The following is a 16,245-nucleotide window of genomic DNA, read 5'->3' as shown; positions in this document are numbered from 1 at the left end:
ATTCATAGTGGCCAAGACATTGGAACAACTGGAGTATCCTTCAATAGATGATTGAATACAGAGGATGTGGTACATACATACAATGGAATATTACTCAACCATAAGAAAAGATGAAATACTGCTATTTGTGACAACATGAATGGATCTTGAGTTTATCATGCTAAGCTAAGTAAGTCAAACAGCAAAAGTTGAGAACCATTGATTTCACTCATGTAGGGTATAAAACTGAAAGCAACAAATGAACAAGACAAACAAAAAAAACTCATTGACAGACAACAGTTTAGTGGTTAACAGAGAGAAAGAGAGGAGGGGGGAGGTCAATTAAGGTAAAGGGGGTCAAATATATGGTAAGAGAAGATCTGACTTTGGGTGGTGAACACACAATGCAATATACAAATGATATATTATAGAATTGTATACTAGAAACCTATATAATTTTATTAACCAATATCACCCCAATACATTTAATTTAAAAAAAAATGATTAAGGAAAGGTATGCCAAATATTATGTGCTTGTGCTTCAGCAGAAAATATCTTCCTCAAAATAGGAGGCTTATGAAGGAAAATTGATTCTCCTTTTTCTTCACTACTGCTGTTTGCTTTAGTTGTCAATGTCACTATGCTTAGTGAAAACCACATTCTTTAAAATTAAGAATAAAATAAAACCAAAAGTTTAGATTTATTCCTGCAGGCAGTACACACAAGTTGTCCAGATTCCAGGTGTCTTGTTTATTTCTATTTGGATTAGTTTTGAAAAACTCAGTAACAGTATTCTATCTATTGATCTCAGGTATTGATATTACCCATGTATTGTAACCTTGGTCAGCAGCAAAAAACTTAACTGTTAATCTTCCCTTGGTACATGCATAGCTACTTCAATTATTATTTTTTTAAATTTTCTGGTGTTTTTTTGAAAATAATTTACCTTGTCTTTAGAGCAAGAAGTATGTCATGTTTATTTATTAGTTAATAACATCCTCCTTATGCCACTTGGGAAGGACTTGACAGGTCTTCTGGGTCTGTTACTACTGTACTGACTCCCTACACCCCAATAAGCTTCTCCTCTTACTTGGTGGGGTCATAGGCCTGACCTCACTCACACAGTATCAGGCACTGTGGTGGGCCTGGGGATTAGAAAGATGGATGAATTTCCTGTCTTAAAAGAACTGGCAATTGTCAAAGCCTAAGGGGTCCTTTAGACATTACAATACCACTTAAAGATTTACCCTGCAGACAACTACCTCTAAATGCTAATGTGAAAGGTGGAACAAGAAAAAGCAGCTTGTGTTCTTTTGAGAGAAATGTCTATTCAAGTTCTTTGTCCATTTTTTAATTTTTTATTTGCTTATGAGTGGTATGAGTTCTATATATATTATAAATATTAACCCATTATCTGATATATGGTTAGCAAATATTTTCTCCCATTCCATAGGTTGCTTTTTAACTTTGTTGATGGTTTCCTTTGCTGTACAGTTTTTTAGTTTGATATAATCCCTTTTGTTGATTTTTGTTTTTGTTGTCTATGGTTTTAATACCATATTCATGAAATCATTGCCAAGACCAATGTCATGAAGATTTTCCCCTATTTTCTTCTAGGAGTTCTATAATTTCATGTCTGACATTTAAGTTTTTAATCCATTTTGAATTGATTTTTGTTTATGGTATCAGATATGGTCCAATTTCATTCTTTTGCATGTGCATATCCACTTTTCCCAACACCATTTGTTCAAGAGACTATTCTTTTTTCATTGTACATTCTTTGTACCTTTATAGATGTCATATATGCTTGATTTTATTTCTGGGCTCTCTACTCTGTTCCCTTGGTCTATATATCTGTCTTTATGCCAATACCATACTGTTTTCATTGCTGATTTTTGTGCTATATTTTGAAATAAAGAAGTGTAATGCCTCAGTTTTATCCTTTTTTTTTTTTTTTTTTTTTTTTTTTAAAGATTGATGTTGTTATTTGTGGTCCATTGTGATTCCATAAAAATTTTAGAATTGATTTTGCTATTTTTGTAAAAAAAAAAAATGACATTGGAATTTAATACAAATCACAGCCACAGTGAAATATAACCTCACAGCTTTTGATATGGCTATTGTCGAAAAACAAAGACAAGTTTTGGCTAAAATGTGGAGACATTGGAACCCCTGAATACTGTTGGTAGGAATGCAAAATGGTGTAGCCATTATGAAAACAGTATGAGGTTGTGTAAAATTAAAAATAGAAAATACTACATGATCCAGCAATATCAATTCTGGATATTATTCAAAATAATTGAAATCGGGATATCAAAGAGATATTAGCACTCCCATTTCATTACAGCACCATTCACACTAGCCAAAGTGTAGAAACAACCTAAATGTCCATTGATGAATAATGAATTAAGGAAACATACATATAATGGAATATTTTTCAGCCTTCGAAAAGAAAGAAAGCAATATGTGACAACAAAGATGAACCTTGGAAACATTATGCTAAGTAAAATACACCAATCACAGAAGGACAAATACTGCATGATTCTACTAATGTGAGGTATCTAAAATAGTCAAATTCATTGAAATAAAGAATGGAATGGTCATTGCCAGGGACTTGGGAAGGGAGATATGGCGAGCTACTAATCAACAAGCATAAAGTTTCAGTTAAGCAAGAGATAAATTAGTTCTAGAGATGTGATGTGCATTTCCTTCATTAGGTTAGGAAAGTTTTCCATCATTATTTCTTCAAATAGCTGTTCAACATCTTGATTTTCTTCAGGTACACTGATCAGACGTATATTTGGACTCTTAATAGTGTCCCATAGGCTCCTTAAATTCTTTTGAAGACTTTGCATCTTTTTTCTTGCTATTGTGATTGAACGTCCTTGGCTTTTCCATCCTCTAGAAAGGTCATTTGATCCTTTTCTTTATTCACTTTGTTTATTCCATTGAATATACTTCTCATCTCAGATGACGTGTTCTTCATTTCAGACTGGTTCCCTTTTATAATTTCTATTTTCGTTTTTATGTTTTTTATCCCTTTGTTGAAGTTATCACTGAATTTATCTGCACTTCCCAAAAGTTCATTGAGCATCTTTATAACCGGTGTTTTGAACTTTGCATCTGTTAGATTACTTGACTCCATTATCTCTGGATTTCTGTTCTGTTCTGTCATATGGTTTCTGCTTCTTTGTCTTCCTATTTTCGCTGCCTTTCTGTGTCTGTTTCTATGTACTAAGCAAAGTTCCTTAGTCTCCTGGTCTTATTAGTGTGGATTTGTGAAGTAGGTGTCCAGTGGCACAGTCCTGAGAGGAGTTCAGCTGCAGGCCAAATTTAGCCCAAGTCTGTGCCTCTCCGGGGCCACCTGTTAAGATTCAGCAAGCAATCCACAGATGCTGTGCTTATAGTTGCCTCAAAAGACCATACCAGAAAGTGAGGCCAGCTGCCTCCAGTGTGAGTCTAGGTGCTGCTCTTCAAGGAGCACCTGACTTGCTGAGGATATACTTGGATATGGCTTGGGTGGTGCTGCGAGTTGGGGGAGGTAGGGTTTCAAGGAATCCTCTGGGCAGAGTGACCTCTGTTATCCAGTTTGATGGCTATGGCAACGCTGTGTCAGCACACTGGGAGCTGGGAGGGCTCAACAGGAAATGATGGATATGGCCGGCTCTTCTGTACAGAGCAAGTCTCACCTCAGCCCTCTGACAATGTCTCCCTGTAAGACCCTGGTGCCCCCTGCCTACAGCTGACTGGGCACTGGTGCTCAGAGTGAGCAGATCTGTCACAGTGAAAATCCGTCCGCAGACGCGGCCTCTTTAAGAGGTGTCTGTTGCTGCTGCTACCATAGACTCTGTCCCACTCAGCCGCTTGGGACTGAGCAGCACCACATCCTTGCCCCGTCCTACCTTCTGCCGTAGCAGTGTGCTTTCTTGGATTTCTCCCTAGTTGTATGGCTTGTTCATCCCAGGCAATTTTTCCTTGCTGCTGCTCCTTGTTTCTGTCACAACTTTGATTTGGTCACCAGAGGGACAAACAGAGCCTCTATCATCTACGCCATTTTTTTTTCCATTTCCGATAACAGGCTGTTTTAATCGTGTGCTTCTTCATGTAATTGCTGAAAGCATGTTAAATCATTTGGTTCTATCTGTGGAACGTGATGAGGCCTGCTGCAGGAAAGGGAAGATAGATGCCTGTGGATATGGTATGTGGGAGAAAGCCCGTCCACTCTAACTTTCTGGCCCTAAAGTCTCATTTTTCTAGTCCTTAGAGTGGAACACTAGAGTAAATTTATTGATACTTGAAGGACTAGTTAAAATAGAAATATCCGACTTTGTGTAATGGCAAAATAGTTTCTCTCATAGGAATTTTGCATATGTTAAATGAAATAATCTGTATAAAGTATATTGTAAATATGTATGTATTAGTGACTATTATTATTATAATGTGCACAAGAAAAACTTGCACTTCCCAACAGAGTCTGAAAAATTTGCTAGTCAAAGCTTACTTTATTTTAAATGATGGGTTTTTTTTTCTTAAACAGCTTTGTTGAGATATACTTAATAAGCAGAAAACAAACAAACAAAAAAACCAAAAAAACCCCCCAAAACTGCATGTATTTAATGTATAAGCTTGATGAGTTTAAACGTATGCATATATCTGTGAAACTAAAGTGTTTGGCTCCTTGTTTTGATTGAAACCTATGACATTGCTACAAGTCACTTGTAAAGCTAACATAGGGGTGCAGCTGTGTTCCTCTGAATAATGTGGGTATATTATATTTTTCACTCTTGATGACTAGATGAGACAAAATCAACATGAAGTAATTTGAAGCCCAATAACACATATCCCATTTCTAAGAATGTATTTTAATTAGCAAACTCCTTTCTAAGATGTAAATAAACTGGGTCTCATTTTTTTTCATGCAGAGTTGATAACCAAGATCAGATAAAGCATGAGGATGTATTAATGCCTGAAGCAGGCAGGAAGGAGAATCTTGGGCTTGGGCTGGTTGGTGAAAGACTGACTACTGCATGGAATTACCTTGTGGGGTGCCAAGCTCTACGCCTCCAGGACCAGGCTGAGAGAGATGGAAGTAGGAGGGTGTGGGAGTGTACTTTGCCGAGGGCAGGTGAATGGAGATGTGTCACTGAAATTCCCCAGCAGACTGCCTGTGGCTCTCTGGCTGTGGGGTAGGTTGCCAATGCCTGAGGAAAGATGTTAGGATTAGTTTGAAAGATTGCAAATTAAAATTGATTAATATTTTTGGCCAGCTCAATCTCTTCTAATCCAGTTTCTACAGTTTATTTCAGTTCATCTCAGTATCTCTCCTCTCAATCTTGGCTTCCCCTTCTGGAAGGTGAATTTAAAAAGGGAGAGAAAATGGAAGATGTGGAAAAGAAGAGCATTTTCCCCATTTTTCTGGTGGAAATGTAAATCAGTCTTCTAGATCTCTTATCTGTACTTTCTTTTTCATCATTACTATGTGCATAGCCAAGGCTTTTAAAACCTATTCCTAGGAATGTTTAAGGCCTTCATAATTTTTTTTCAGTTTTGTCTTCTTTTCAGAAATGGTCCCCTCCCTTAACTGCTAATGGAAATACTACACTTTCAAAATTTAACATTATAGCCTTTCTTTAATATAGAGGTGGAGATATTAAGTTACCTTTGCATCAAATTTTTATAGTTACTTAAAAAATCAAAAGTGGTTCCCTTCAGAGACGTAAACACGAAAGGGTCCCAAGGAGTTCTGGGGCTTTGTAAGAGTTATATCTCTTGGTAATACCTTTTGGTGTGCAGTTCTCTTAGGAAAACTAGTTGAGATTTAAGTGATAAATTAGAAAAATTAGATGTAACTGTGTTTGTACATCAGACTGGTAAAGCGAGTCAGACCTGTTATACTCCCAAGGGTGTTATGAAAGTTCACTTAGGGCACCTGAGTGAGCGCTTGGAGAATAATCAAGGAAATACAACAGACAGTTTATGCCAGTTTCCCAGTGGGTATTCCTATCGACAACAGAGATGTACAACTGGTTGAAAGAATATACATAGAGTCAACTAGGTATTGGGTATACTTTTTGTCAATTTAAGAGAGAAGGCTCTCTTGAGAAAGACACAGGGCATGCTCTCTCACTCTTGGAGGATGACAAGAGAAGTGTTCTCTATCCTTACCACCTGTGATGCCCCCTTTTCCCAGCTCTTCTCTCTTTACTCATTCCCCTTACCACACTTGAATGTGAATACCACATAAGCGGAGGTTTTGCCTGTCTTGTTCACTACTGACCCTCAGGGCTTAGAACAGTTCCTAGCACCCAATGAGTACTCAATAAATTACATATTTTTGAATTATTAAATGGACAAATTTAAACTCAGGGGAATATTGAAGTCGTTGAATCACAGAGTTAGAATCTAAAGAGATCTGCTAGAATTAGAAGCTGAATCTACTATGAGAAAATTTAATAGAAAAAAGTTGAAAACCCTGCCCTTGGGTTAAAAATCAACTATACAAGGTCTCACGGCTTGAGTCATCTAAAGAGAGGAGGAGGGGGTAATTTCAGAGCAGTCTGAAGCTCATTGTTAAGGTAAGAAAGTGCCTTCCTTATTGCTGGAGATGAGGCTAAGGTCAGAGGATCAAATCAAAACATTAGAGAAGTCCACTATCAAAGAACAGAGGCTGATTCTAATAAGCAGTATTTGGAAGAAGTTGAGAAGTCCACTGGATCTGGAAGCCAGAATTTCCTTGGCGGAAGAGTCTGACCAATTTCGACTAGAGAGAGGATTGTGAGAAGAGGAACCAGGGCTGGGTGCCAAGCCGTGCTGGCCAGGTTGATACAGGTGGACACTACTACATTTGAACAGTTTATGCTTTGCATCTTAATTTATTTTTACATTTTGAATTGTGTTTTATTTTCACATGGTTTCTCAGTAAAAATTCCTTTTGCAAAGCCCAGACGTATTGAGTCTTTTCAAAGGAGTGTGGAGCTAAGAGCACAGGCACTAGGAGACAAACTGCTAAGTCTGACTGTTAGCTCACTTGCTTGCTAGGTTCCTTTGAGAAAGTGTCTTTACCTTCTTAGGCTCCCATTTCCTTGTTGTAAGGGGAGGGTGATGATACTACTTCTTATCTCATAGATTTGTTGTAAGGATTAAATGAGAAAATGTCTGTAAAGCTTTTAACATAACATTTGAGTTCAGTGTTAGCACTGTGTTTATTCATGTCACCAAGGTGAAGAGCAAGTGAGATTTCTGTCTCTAAGCTTAAAGGGAGACACCTTATCATATTTGAGAAGGCAGGTAAGAGATAGGTTCTGCTTTGGGTGTGTTGAGTATAATGAGTCAGTGGGAAATCTAGGTTGAATTATAGCTAAGGGTCTGGAATTCATGACACAGAGGACAAGGCTGAAGTTTTGAATTTGTGTGTCAAAATGCATAGGTGGTGAATAAAAGAGAATGTCCAAGAAAAGTGTTTAAAATGAGGGGAGAAGCAGTGTCTCCAGGGGATTATTTTCCATATTCAAGAGTTATTAGAGGAAAATGATTGTGAAGAGGACCAGAGGTGGATGGGAAACCAGAACAGAGGAATGTTGAAGGAATCAAGGAAAAGATGTTTGATTATGGAAGGAGTGGCCAAGGAGGATTAGTCAAGGGAGCCAGGATTGAAGGTGGCCTTTAGATCTAGCAATTATTATATCACTGGTTTCCTTGGTCAGACCAGGCAATGCATCAGTGGTGGCAAGAAACCAAACTGTTGTAGGGTGAGAAATAAAAGGGCATATTCATGATATATGAAGGAAAAAAGTCAGATTATAAAACCATATGCCTAGCATTACCTATTTTTATTAAAAGTGAAAAGAAATTAAAGAAATCTTTACACTGGTGATGGTCTTTAAAGCATAATAATTTTTTTTTGGTAACACACCAATTGTTAACTTTTTGTTAAGAATGGAAGTCCAAACCTCCCCTTGACTGAAAATAATTTTGAATTCTGTGCTGCTTCCGCCTACTTCTGGTTTTCAGACGTTTTGCCCAGTTTCTGATCTGCTCCAAACTCCTGAGCTGGATGCTGCTTCCTGTGCCTGATTTTCGGTGCTCTCCAAAGACTGAGCAAAAACACAGCTCTGGCTCTTCTGGTTACATACAGTTTTGTAACATACTCCACCTCCTCCCATCTAGCTTGACCCCTGGGACACAGATCCCCTCAGAAGTATGTGCTCATGCCTTCCCGGTTGAGGGCTGGGTCAAGGGTACTGTACTTAGGAGTCATGTGATGGAGGCATAGATGTCTCTAAGGAAGCTTTGAAGCTTTGCTAATTAAATAACTGAAGCCCCAGCAAAACTGGAGTCTTCTATGGGTTAGCATAGGAAACAAGTTCCCACAAAATCACTTCCCACTTTCCCATGCTGAGTCATGTCCTGGTTTCACTTTCTCTAGTCAGATAACTATTGTCAGTGATACAAGAACATTTTATTACTGATAAGAGTATTACGTACTTGAAAACATGTTTTATTTTTAAGCTCAATTATGAGAAAAGAAGCAAGCCGTGAGTTTTGAGGAATAAATATATTCACTTACCTTAAGCCTTCTCAGCAACCTCACTGGTCTGTGTGACTTTGGACAAATTCTGAGCCTTAGTTTCTTCATCTGTGAAAGAGAATTATGATGCCAACCTTACCCATTTGTTGTGAGAAATTCATGTGCTAATGGTACATAGTCAGTCGATTGCTTTTTTTGTAAGCTATCTTCAACTCTTTTTCATTTTATTTCCAGAAAACACCTCATTTTTTTCCTGACTGAGAAGTTCCTTCCCATGAAAAGGGAAACATCTGAGAAAATACAGCCATTGAGTTGAACTGTACTCTCTATCTTAACATGTTTCTTTACTCCCCACCATTCTCCTCTTCTCTGTAATTCTCAGCTCAGCCTGCCACCTTCACTCAGAACTCGATTCTGTGGGGTATGATATTTTTGAAATGTTAACCAAAGTTATTTTTCCCCCAGTTATTTTCTTTTCCTTCTTTGTCTCTTCATTGACCCCATAAAAATAACTAGCCTATATTCACTGTCTCAGGAAAGAGAAAAAGCTTTGACATTTTGTTTTTCTTTTAAAGATTAGGGGAAGAGAGAGAGCTAGACAAAGGTGGCTTGAAAAGTAAGGGCTAGAACTTGTCACTGTTTGCTTTCCTGACTGCTAAGGATTCCTTGGGCTGTGAGAATAGAAATAGATAAGGAAAGATCGGCGATGTGTGTGTGTGAGGGTTGGGGGATTGGTTCTTGAGAAAGGTCCTGTGTCAAGCTCTGGGCCAAGCCTGGGGCTTTGGTAATAGCTCCAGATAACTCGTGAGATCTGAGAGCAAAAGATCCTATAAATCTCCTTTCCTTTATAACTCTAGGTAGGTGGTGAGACATAGAGAAAATGGCTCCATGGTATTATTTTAGCCAGATTGACCTTTGGAAGCCTCATAGAGTTTCTCACACTGTATTGTGTTGATGGAGGTAATAGATGATTCCTTAAAATCCAAAATGGCACAGAAGGAGTTTCTGAAGGGACCATGTAGGTAGAAACAAAGGACATTTCTGTAGGTACCCAGATGGACCAGCCACCAAGGACGAGATGTGATAATGGATAGGTCAGCAGGTACCAGTATGAAGAGGACTTTGCAGCTCTAATGCAATTGCTTCTTTAATTCCCCACTCCTACTATAGATACACACAGACACAGACACATACACACACACACACACACACACACACACACACACACACACACACGCAACATTTCAGCCTCACATGTATATGTCAACCATGTACACATAGATACATACCTTAGCACTAGGTAAGAGTCTAGAATTTAGATGAAAACAAAACTTGGGGAAAATTAGATTACATTTCGACTGCCCCAATAGAATGGGGACCCAAGAAAGAGATTGGATTCTAAGAAAAAAAACCAGTTATATTTCTTACATATCAGAATTTTTGGACTAAGATAACATATCTGACATGCTTTATTAGCTATGCTTTATTATTTGTTTGTTTGTTTGTTTATTTATTTATTTTTACTGTGATATAATTGACATATTAGTTTCAGGTGTACTACATAATGATTTGATATTTGTATATATTGCAAAACAATCACCACAATAAATCTAGTTAATATCCATCATCATACATAGTTACAGATTTTTATTCTTTCCTTTTCCTCCCTCCCTCCCTCTCTCTCTCTGTCTCTCTCTCTGAGACTCCCAGGTCACCCTTCATCTCTCACATTTAAATTCTCATACCACTTTGCAAATCCCTAATTTTGTGCCATAACCAATCCTTCCCCAACTCCTGAAATCCTTTCTATGAAGTGAGATATGGACCTGAAAACAAATAGACACAAGAATCCAAACAGCAGATGTTATAAAGATTTGCCTTCTACTCTACCTTCGCTATTCATTTCCTTGGTAATATCCTAGGCCTTATTATTTCCAATAAATACAACCACTTCATAATCTTATTTTATATATCTCACCATCTAATTACTCCCTCTAGTGCCCTATATTTCCAGCCCACTCTCTCTAGTACTATCCTTTGATCCCAGCAAGGGTTTCAGTTTATTAATTTTTCTGTCTTTTCACTGTTTATTACTCCCCATTCCTTTATTTCCCTCTTTATGTAGATTAATATCCATGTCAATTATTCACTCTCATGCATACAGCCTCAAATACTTTGAGCCCTCTCTTATTTCATTGTTTTCACTTGTCAAAACTTCAATCCTGATTAAAACCAATTTTCTGTCTACACTGTACTTGAAATTGAGCAAGTGCATATACCTGGGCAAAAATATAGTCAGGAACATGACTATTAATAAGCCATTATTGCCAAGAAAACTACAGTTCTCCTGGCCATTCATTGACCTCTATTACAGATGATTATTTTGCACGTTCTGCAAACCTTGTGGCATCCATGGAGATGTGCCACTCAGATCTCCTGTCAAGAGTACCTGTGGGATTAAGTTATGGGAAGCCTTTAGCTGCTGCACTTTTGGGTTCACTGTGGCATTGATAACAAGGCCATGCTTCCCCCTGGGCAGCTAGCTCCCAGCTAGTGGCTGAGTACGGTGGTAGTACTGGAGTTGGGACACTCCTGCCTGATGTGGGACTTCTCTTTTGGGAATCTTTACTTGGGGACACTTCATTGGCTGGCTGAGACTTTCTCAGAATTATATTATAGTCAGATGCTCTTCCTAGCCAGTCCTTCTCTGTTTTTTCATAGGTGGACATCTGAAGTCTCCACCACTTTCTCTAGCTTTCTCCCCTATTGTTATTTACAGGTGTTTTTCCAATAAATCTCTTGCATATTTACTTCTATCATGATGTTTGCTTCTTGGAAGATCAGAGTTAGTCTTTAATATGTGACTACTCTCTCCCCACCCTTCCTCTTAGCTGAAGACTTTGTTTCTTACATTAATAAGAAAATTGAAGCCATCTGAATAGAATTTCTACAAAGTCCCCCCATTTTATCCATTCAGCTACAAGCATCTGTTCCCTTATATTCTGTCTTTCCATTTGTTATTCTAGATTGTATATCCATTTTATTATCTAAGACGAAGCTCTCTACTTGGGTACCAGATCCCAGCTTAGCTACTCAAGAAATTTCATGCAGTAAATTTCCTTTCTTGTCTCCATTTTCTCTCTTTTCTATATCACCAATTTCCCTTCTCTACTCTATCATTCCCATCAGCAAACAAACATAATTATGTCTCCCACTTTTAAAATTCTCTTTTGACCTCACTTATTCTCTGCCTACTGTACTTTTCATCAAATTCCTCAAATGCATTTTCTATACTTTCATATTTTCAGCTTCTCTCCTCCCAATCTTTAGAGTCCAATTTAATCCAGATTTTGTCCATTTTACAAAAACTACCATTGTTGAGGTTACCAATGGCCTTTACATGGCCAAATCCATTGAGAATTTTAATAACCTATCAGTAGTATTTGATACAGCTGTCCTATTATTTTTTCTTTTATTAATTAACATCTAAGACATTAGATGTCTTAGATGCTTGCCTCCTCTCTCACTGTTTATTTCAGCATCTTCCTGGACTTAGTAACAATGGAGTGCTCTAGAGCTCTGTTCACTTACTCACAGATGATCTCATTCAGTCCCATGGATTTGATTTCAATCTATGTATTGCCAAGTGGCAACTCCAGTCTGGATCTTCTTGAATTCCAGACTTATGTATCTATCTTCATACCTGATATGTCTAATTGGATATCTAATAGACATCTCAAACTTAATATCTCCTCAATACAGCATCCAAAGAGACACTTTAAAAAAGCAAGTCAACAGTGACCCATAAAAATAAGTTTCTGGTTTTAATCCAGTTTCTTAATAGAGAACTACCTACATTACACAACCAATTATCTAAAGTGTGACCATTTAGACTGAGGGAACAATGGCCAGAAGTAGTCCTGCATCTGCATTATTTAATATTGTAGTTAATTTTCTTAAAGACAGTGCAAGGAACATACTCATTAAGTTTGCAGAAGAAGCCATGCTGGAAGGAAGGCAGCGGCTAGCATTTGAGAAAATACTAATCAGCTTGCTGTGACTATGTTTAATTCAATCCTTTATCAAAAGCAACACAACAAAACTTGGCAAGGAGGGGAGAGACAAAGACAAGATGGAAAAGCAGTGAACCAGTAGGAAGCTCTAAGGTCAAGAGTTAACTAATATTTACTTATTAGATAATATTACCAATGACTCTGTGAGGTAAGTAATAGTATCATTCTCATTTTACAGATGAGGAAACTGGGCTTAGAGAGAATAGCACCTTGCTAAAGTTACAAGTGCATGATAGAGCTGGAATTTGAATCCAGCTTTGGTCTGCAGCCTAAGCCTCCACCACTGTTATTTACTGTCTCCCTTGTATATACAAGCTGCCCATGAAAGCTGACACTGATGCTAAGTTAGCTTGGACACAGAGGCACCACTAGGCCCTGGAGAACCAAAAAGTTAGATTGCTAACTTCAAAGCAGATGACATGAGACAATTCCATTTAGAGAACAAGGACTACTATGTATATTGAATGTCTATTCTGTGCTTCCAGGTGCTAGGAATAGAAGTTAAAAAAAACCATGATTCCTGCATCAAAACATATGAACATATAGGACTACTGCATCTGTAACACTGGACAAATCATAGTTTTGCCTCTTGAGTCTGCATTTGTTATAAATACCTGGTCAATCTCTTTAGGATTAGTAACCCTCAATGGAGCCCTCTAAACCACTGAAGTGAGTTCCTTCCTACCATATGTGAGGTATTTGAATACCTCTATCAGAAGACCACAGTTTAAGAATATAAATATTTTGTTCTTTTAAAGGTTTATTTAGAAGTTTCTAAGTAAACTGTATGGTTAATAATTTTTTTTAAAAAAGTCATAACTCTGCCATCTACTAGATAAACGTATATATTAGATAAAAATATATATACATTTACTACATATATATATTTCAATCTTAAGCACATCACTTTGCTTTTCTATACTTCAGTTTGTCAGCTATAAAATGGGGTAAAAATGTCCTACCACACTTGTTTGCTAGAGTTTTGTGAAACTCAAACTTCATCTGCTCATTTGATTTTTAAAACAAAAACATGAAAAACATGCTGTTAAAGTAAAGCTGAAACTTACTGCATTTCGTTAACCAATGTCACTATAAAAAATAAATAAATGAAAAAAAAGAAAGAAAAACATGCATTTCGGAGAAAATAACCCCAACTCTCTGTTGTAGCTTTGGTTCAGTGGAACTGTAAATAGTGTCTGTCTGGTGAAACCCAAAGGTTATGGTTTATGGCCCTGTTAGACATTAACCAGTTTTGTATCTAATCTAGCAATGTAATAGATTAGAATAAATCTAATAAAAAAGCAAGTCGGTAATATTACTTACTCAAGACCCTCTAATAATTTCCATTCATCCAGAGTAAAATCATAGCCTTTACAATGGCTCAAAGATTCCCTATGACCTTGAGCTGCCCTATTAGATTCTGCTCCAGCCACCCTGGCCTCCTAACTGATTCCCCCACAAACCAAGTACATTTCTACATTAGAGTCTTTGCACTGGCTATTCCCTCTGCCTGGGGTTCCCTTCCAAATGAATCCTCCACTCTCTAAAAATCCTTGCTCAAACTTTACCTTCACAGTGAGGCCAGTTGGACCACCCTATTTAAAATTGCAATGCTCTCAGCACTTGGGTCACTCCCTTATCACATTCTTTCTACGCGCCACCCCCACCCCCCAAAAAAACTCATCACCTCTTAATATGCTATATATTTATTTTTTTATTGTCTGTCCAGAATGTATATAAGTTCCACAAGGGTGAACTTTTGAATCTCTAGTAAAAAGAAATCTTCCTGGAACAAAGCAGTTACTCAATGATGACTAAAAGGAAACTGTGAAGGTTGGTGCACAACATTAGAAAATGTCTAATAACTAGAAAATGTCAGAGAAAAAGAAGGTCTTCAGATATCTTGGGTGCAAAAGAATGTCCTCTCAGAATGGAAAATTATCACTTCTCACATACATGCGGTAGATCAGTGCTGTAAGTGTTGAAGTTGTAAGTGACACCATTTGCAGTCTCTTGCTTTTATCAGGGGCTAGAGCAGTTCCATGTGCCTGCAGACCTTAGGTTAACCCCTCAATGTAGTCCGGCAGAGGACTCAGTCTACATTATGCCTGAGCACTTTGTAGAAATGAAAACTTCTATCTCCTGAGAGTGGGGCCTGTGAATCTCCATTTTGATTTAGCATTCCTGTTTTAAATAAGAGCCACAATTAAAAGAAAATTGGCCCGATATATGTACAAATTAAGGGCATTAGTTTTCACAGGAAATTCATATCCTGCGAGGGTTTTAAAGACATATTTCAAGGTTACTCCATTCCCAGAAGGAGGTGGGATGACTTCCCTAAGCAATGAGAGTATCCAGGAACCATTTGCTTGTCTCCCAGCTGCTAGAAGGCTCTCTTCAAAATCTTTCCAGATACATGAATTTCAAAAAGCAATTAATTTTCAGGATATATTCAGGGCATTCCATGGCTGATTTTTAGCATACAATGTCATCTGCATCTGCCAAAAGAGTTTCTGAGGAAAAGTCAAGTGACTTGGAACAGATGGCCCGGTGACAGATGTTATTTGGGCCATGTGAACTATCTTCAGATTCTAATTTTGAGCTTGCAAAGCATACTTTTTTTTTTTTTGGAACATGCGCAGGATCTTTCTGTAGACTCTTGATTCACTCCTTTCAATCTCCATCCCCAAATCTCACCCTGTGCCAATTTCTCAGTTAACTGGCAAAGGTTACGTTAAACATTTTCTGCTCCACACTCATGCCATATCTTTAATATCTGTTTGGCTTTGTTGTGTTTCTTCCCTACCCTTATTTTAAAGAAAAAAAAAAAGTCAAGTAAATATTCTTCACCTATAATCTTATTTGCAACACTTTATTTTCTTTAATCTTATGAGAGCTCATGGATCCAGTGTCAACATCCATGAACCTTTCTTCATCATGAGTCTGCTCTTTCTTCACTCCTTTGCCCTCCATTCTATTTTTCACCTGTTACTACCTCCTTTGCACTGTCTGAGTTAGACATCTTCTCTTTGTTTCCACTATTCTCTCTTGATTTGAGTTTCCTTTTCTCCTGAGTGCCTTAGACTCATAGAATATCGGAAGTGGCAGTTCCTTAGAGATCATCTGCTTCGATTTCTAGTTTTTAAGGTAGAGATGCTGAAGCCTAGCAAGGAAATATCATTTTCCCAAAGTCCAGAGCAAGACAGAGGCAGGAACAAGCTCCATTCTCTGACTCCCGAGTCAGTGCCCCTTCACTGGGCTCTCCTTTCTTCTGCTTCCCTAAGGTAGAGCTTACAAAGTCCTGGCTCAGTCCAGGCCACGCTGAACCCTTGGACAAGTTTTGTTTGACCTGCATATAAGTAAAAAAGTTTATTAATATTTTTTTGAAAAATGGAGGATTTCAGATAAAATTTGGAAGTAGACAGTGTAGTGGTCAAGAACATGACTCTTAGAGCCGAGAGCCCCAATTCTAATCCCAATTAGGCTTCTTGCTAACTGGTGACTGTGGAAGAATTGATAGGCCAAACCATCCTTTATTTTTCTCCATCTATAAAATGGGGTTGACAATAGTTTTCACCTCACTGAGTTGTTAGAGAAATAAATGGTGATATGTCAGGTGCTTATAACAGTGCCTGATACCTGGCAAGTGCTGTTTGTACATGTTAT

The 16,245-nt window shown here is 37.8% G+C and overlaps 1 protein-coding gene across 5 annotated transcripts in view; it reads left to right on the top strand.

The window, feature by feature from the left end:
• The first annotated feature begins 6,590 nt into the window (after positions 1-6,590).
• The window catches only part of ZPLD1 (zona pellucida like domain containing 1), a 223,256-nt gene continuing 213,601 nt past the window's right edge, over positions 6,591-16,245 (top strand). For all 5 annotated transcript variants that reach the window (XM_023527319.1, XM_023527310.1, XM_023527304.1 and 2 more), the window contains exon 1: positions 6,591-6,807. The gene's annotated coding sequence lies outside the window, so the exon portion shown is untranslated. The remainder of the gene's footprint in view (positions 6,808-16,245) is intronic.

Source organism: Pteropus vampyrus, unplaced genomic scaffold (genome assembly GCF_000151845.1).
Source record: "Pteropus vampyrus isolate Shadow unplaced genomic scaffold, Pvam_2.0 Scaffold1, whole genome shotgun sequence".
NCBI lineage: Eukaryota > Metazoa > Chordata > Mammalia > Chiroptera > Pteropodidae > Pteropus > Pteropus vampyrus.
Note: the sequence above shows the minus strand (reverse complement) of the source record. Positions and strands in the feature narration are given on the sequence as shown.